This window comes from Malus sylvestris, chromosome 10 (assembly GCF_916048215.2).
Source record: "Malus sylvestris chromosome 10, drMalSylv7.2, whole genome shotgun sequence".
Lineage (NCBI taxonomy): Eukaryota > Viridiplantae > Streptophyta > Magnoliopsida > Rosales > Rosaceae > Malus > Malus sylvestris.
This window is the reverse complement of record NC_062269.1, coordinates 37520467-37526466: the sequence shown is the minus strand read 5'-3', so window position 1 is coordinate 37526466 and position 6000 is coordinate 37520467. Positions and strand designations below refer to the sequence as shown.

At 33.7% G+C, this 6000-nt stretch overlaps 1 long non-coding RNA gene across 1 annotated transcript; it reads right to left on the bottom strand.

Annotated features, from left to right (window-relative positions):
- Nucleotides 1-1376, bottom strand: LOC126586013 (uncharacterized). The gene is made up of 2 exons (XR_007610720.1): nt 379-1376; nt 1-293 (listed from the first exon to the last, which is right to left on the bottom strand). It is a non-coding gene; the product is annotated as an uncharacterized LOC126586013 (long non-coding RNA).
- Between the last annotated feature and the right edge of the window lie 4624 nt (nt 1377-6000).

Genomic DNA, 6000 nt, shown 5'->3' with positions numbered 1-6000 from the left:
TTTCACAAATGGACTCAGTGTCACTACAAGGCTCAAATACAGGTGCTTCAAAATGCTAATGGAGGTGAGTATTTGAGTGCAGAACTGTAAAAGTACTTAACCGATTGTGGTATCGTTCACCATACAACATGTCCCCACACACCCCAGCAGAATGGGGTGGCCGAGTAGAAGAATCAACTTTGAAAAAAAAAAAAAAAAACAGAAGAATCGGCATCTTCCTGAGGTTGTTCGAGCTTCTCTGTTGGGGAGTCATGCATCCGTGAAGTATTGAGGGAAGCCGTTGCGTCCACTGCCTATTGTAAAACATATTGTAAAACATATATTGTATATGAATATGAATTCTGAATATTATATCACAGTACCAAGTTAACCACTTACCTGAAGACGATGACATGCTTGTTGGGATTAGAGTTCTTCTGCAGCTCTCCTCTTCAGTATGCAAGGCCTCAAGAATGGGGTTTGTGTTTCTGTAAGCTTGCATGATTAGAGAGAGTGCAGGGACCCTAATATACATACCATACACTGTGGTAATCAGCTAGGACTCTTCCCATTGAATAATCTTGTTTGATCTTAACCTTATCACCGTGAATTCCCTTATTCATAACAGCTAGAAAGACTTCTAGTAATATCATGAGTGTTCAAGCTAATGAATCCTAATATACATGTTCCTTATCAGCTCACAACCTTGTCAATGTTGATCTCTAATATTCCCAAGTGAATAACAAGTGCTAACCAAGTGTATAGCTATTTGATAACAGAGGTCCCTCTAGCACATTTGAATTTTGAACGCCTCTTCAAGTTCTCACACTAATCATGTTCAAGCGCCAACCACAACTGATCTTTCTCTGCATGTGTTTGGTTGTACTGCATTTATTCACCTTTATCAGCATCAACGAAACAAACTTGAATCTCAAACTCTTCGATGTGTCTTTTTAGGTTATGCCGCTAACCAGAAAGGCTACTGGTGTTATCATCTCGTACACAAAAGATGTATGTGCCCTGGATGTGGTCTTCCACGAATCCACCACGGACTTTGCCAACGAGCCTCCACTTTAGGGGGAGACAAGAATTGAAGTACAAACACTTGATTATGGATTTGCTCTTGTAAACGGAGTTCCCCAGACGCTTGATTATGGAATTGAAAACAAATGGTGAAAATTTGGATTAAGTGGTGAACGTCAAACGAGTGAAGTGGATGAATCGGTTCCCAAAATACCCATTGCTGGTTGGTTCGCCGACCAACTTACTGTCAATCAGTTCGCCGATCAACTCACTGCCGATCAGCCCACCAATCAGTCCACTGATTAGCCTACTGTTTATCGGAGCAGTCTACGAGACCCCCGAACCAATCGTCGTCCGATGTACCTCAAAGAGAATTTCCTCCTCGTAGCACGAGATGTGTCTCAAAAACTACATGAGTAGTACCTAACTAGTGAAGTCAAATATCTTTTGAGCAATTATGTGGTAGCTCAAAGGTTATTATAGTCGTACTTAATACTTATGAATCAATATCTTATGTATCTGTTTTTAAGAAATTGTTGTAAGTCATTAAATTTAATTACTTTTCCTGAGTGAAATTTCTTTTACACAGAACCAATTACGGAACAATCGAAAATTTTGAATGTGAACAATGACTAGAAAGTTTTTAAGTTATGACCCTAAATTGGTAATTGAAGATGTTATATTTGGTGTTCAGTCTAGCCCTCTTTCTTGCAAAAGACACAAATGCATGATGTGGGGCATGATTCATAAACCTCTCTAATTTCTATGCAAATATTTGATTTGATCAATGAGTTAGATGGTGTTTTCTGGGCCTTCTGCCTCTTATGGGGTCTCCGGACTTGTTGCCCTACTTGATAATGAATGAATGAATGAATGTTACCATGGACGCCCTTGTGTGTGTGTGTGTGCATGCTTGTGGACTCCATTGTTGACGTACGTATCCACCAACAACATGTGCACTGGATGTATATGTATACTTGTTGAGTCGTTGTCTACTTTTTTGAGATTCAGAGTGTCATGGACTCATGTGTTTATATATTTGTTTCCTTGCAAATCTTGTTATATATATATAGGCCCTTATGTAAAGGGATCTCTATTTTAAAAAAAAAAAATGGGAATTAGTTGTGGGACTCACTTCACATCTACTTTCAATGATTCCTATTTTGTAGTCTCTTGCAACAATTCAATTCAATCCGAATTCATTTGTCTAATTAATATCACAATGAAATTTCATTGTTTCTTATAGAACAAAATGTTCGTTAATTTCCTTGAACTTATTTAGATGTCTAAAATATTTATGATTTGACTAATATTTTGCAATAATAATTTATGAGGTACAACTTAAAAAATTGACGGTTCAAATTATTGAAGTTTAATGTGGTGTGAGCCCACAACTAATCCCCATTAAAAAAATGAGAAACCCTTCTCTTAAAAGATATATATATATATATATATATATATATATATATATATATATATATATATATATATAAGGAACTGTTATTAGCACTAAAAAAATCTCATGATACACTCCTCACAAGTGTATTTTGTGGAGCCAAAAATATTCATAAGGCGACACGTGGATTTTTGGATAAAAGAGGACAAAAATACCCTTTGAGGCATATCGGGATTCCTACGCACAAGCAACGGGTAATCATCCGTTAACCAAGTCAAAAATGCCCAAAGAAGGTAACAAATAAAAGTTATTTCATCCATATACTCCACAAGGTAACCATTCCAAACATTCCATTTAAATTAGATTAATTGGTGAATTAATGGATTTATTTCCTAATTAATCAATTAAATCACCAATTAAATGACCCATTATGCCAATTAATCCCCCATTACATAACCCATTACCCAAAAATCCCAAATGGCCGGCCACCCTTGTTGATCTCATCATATTCACCTATTTTATCACATTAATTAGCTAGTTAATTTGGCAATAATTTTATTTGCTAAATTAATTAGTCAATTATTCCCATAATTCCTAAATTCAACCTAAATCAAGAACCCTATCCCTATGAATAGGCTCTCATTCTCACAAAAAACCTAGGTCCTCACTCTTGCTAAAATCCTCCAAAGCTCTCAAACACTTTTATCTCAAAATTCTAACTTTGGCATATGAGGTTCTTTGGCCAAAGCCCCCCCCATTCATTGTTGGCGCTTAAGGCTCTTGGCCTTGACCTAAGGTGTTAATTGTTTTGTAGATGTAATTTTGTCCAAGATCAAGGAGGAAGAAATTTGCATCCACATATTTTTCTTTCTAATTATAAAAAGTTTGGAGTGCTAAATGAGATTTTTGAAGTGCTAATAATAGTTCCCTATATATATATTTAGTTGTACAACCCTAGCCATAATTAATCTAGTAACTCCCAGGAAAGGAATCCCAACCAAAATACAATATTTAAATTCATATTTTAACACAGCCATAGTCCAGGTCGTATTGTATAATCTAGGTCGACCAATCCTTATAACATGAGCTAAGTTTTATCCCTCTTAATTGTAATCCTTTATTTTTTTCTAATACAATAATCAAATTCACAAAAAAAAAAAATGTTTAGCATGTAAAGCAATGCTAACATCTCATCTTACTTTTTCTATTCGAACACTAGTTAAACTTAATTATTATAACAAAATTTTCAAACACAACTTGCCAATAAACACTAAAATTATTAAAGAATTGGTAACTCAATTGGTTAAGAGTATTTGCAAAGTTACAAATTCAAGTTCTTTCTTTCATTTTAAACTTTTTGAACATAGCTTTGGTTAGGTCATATACGCATATATACACATGTATAAAGCACGAAAAACCAAATGAAGTTGGAAAGTTGGTCATGTATTACATCTAATAATATATCTAAAGAAACATTAGCTTTAAGTAAAACTAATGTAATTTTTTATGTATTCCCGAAGAATAAGGAAGAAGCAAAAAATGAAATTGGAGAAGAAGGAAGAAGAGTACAGAATCGACGCGTGCCTATGTTTCTTAATAAACCATGTTTAAGGAGAATAAACAAGAAGACTAAATGGTGGTTTGGGAGTGAGGTGCTTAAAAAAAACACCCATGAAAAAAAGCTGTGAGGGTTTTATGTATTTGGTAAACTTAAAAAAAATGGCTTATTTTGGAAGCTGCTGTGAGAATAAGCTAAAATCAAATGAAAAGCTGAAGCAGCTATTTGCAGCTTTGAAAAACTGACTTTTTTTCAAAGCACACAGAGCTAAAGTACTTCTTTAATGAAAAGACTCACTATCAGACTGTTTTTTTTTTTTTTTCCAAAAGCACTTTTACAAAAAAATTTACCAAACACTCTGCTAATTTATTTCACAACCGCTTATTCTCACAACAGCTTTTTTTTCAAAGCACAGCAATACCAAACCAGCCCTAAGAGCATCTCCAAAGGAGATGTCAAAATGTACATATCAGTTATAACAGTAAAGACCACACTAATATTCTCCAACCGAAATGCCAAATCCTATGTGGCGATGACATGGATTGGTAGCAAAAAAGGTTGATGTCAAATTTGACAACAGCTTCAAATGTTTTATTATTATTAATTATTAAATGTATTTTATTAATTTTTACTTAGTTTAATCATTTATTATAATTAATGTTGAGTTGACCGATGCAATTATCCTACTTTTTTCTTCTTTTTAATCAAGAAAAGTTAACAGATTACTGATTAAACTTTAAATATCATTTATTAAATTTAATTAGTTTAATAATTTATTTTACAAAATATAAAATAATAATTTAATTTGACATAGGTTGGACATCAAAACTTTAAAAGATGTCAAAGTGCCACATAAGATGTCAAAATTTAAATGTTATGTTCAAAATTTAACATCTCCCTTGGAGATTTTGGAGATGGTCTAAAGAACTAGGAAGAAGGACCGGAAGAAGAATAAGGACGTGACTAGGGAACTAGCATGAAACTACCACTTGAAACACACACTATATTCATTTTTGCAAGAAAAATGCTAAAGAGACTCTCTAAAAAATAAGACTCGGTATGAATTCTCTGTCACTTTGTATTTTTAGCACAAATCTTATATAATGTTGATAAAAAAAAAACGTTAAATTGTAGAATGACAATAAATCTATAAAAAAAATTCACGTTCAGAGTGTCTCTTAGCATTTGTGTTTTTGCATAGAGAATGAACTATTGGAGACGGCAAAGAGAAGCAATCATTGAACTTAAATAATGGTCCTGAAATGATTATGAATCATGATCAATATTTAGACCACTTGGTTCCCCTTGGACCCTACTTTGATCAATAATATGAGTCGGACACTTTCTTAGCAGTCTTTTTCTCTCACGTTAACTCGACTGACTAACTTATTGAGAGGACGAAGGAGGTCTTGGGGGCCACATTTTATTAGGTGTATATATTAATGATACTACTGGCCAAGAAAATTTGATCAAGATTCCATGTGCTTCTTGTTGTCCTACTCAATTTACCCGACCACAAAAAGGCACTTGTGCACATTCCAATATTATATCCGGTACTCAATTTGATAGGGTCACAGATTCAGAATATATATAACAGCTGCCTGAAAGTGATGAAAGTTCTAGCAAAGGGTAGTGAAAGAACCAATGGTCGAAACGTTTGAAGTAGAATTTGACGACTAATCATTTGTTTGCGTTTGTTCGAATTGTTATTTTTTTACGTCGTGAAGTTTCTGGTTCTCCTTAAACAAATAAGTGAGCTTTTACAAGGCTTTATACACCTATAGCAATTGAAAACGTTTCATTAATTGATTGTTTTTGTGAAATTTTTATTATTATTTGAGGGAAGTATTGTATTTGTTTGATCATAGGTAGAAGTCTAAATGTATGATTTGGCTAATTTTTTTATAACGCAACTTAAAAATTTGAATCATCAGTTGACGTCGTGGGGTGATCCAAATGAGTGGTCAAAATTTATTAACTTACTGATTTTTTTGGACATAATGAAGCTTCATTTATTAACTTACTGATTAACGCTCAAGTACTC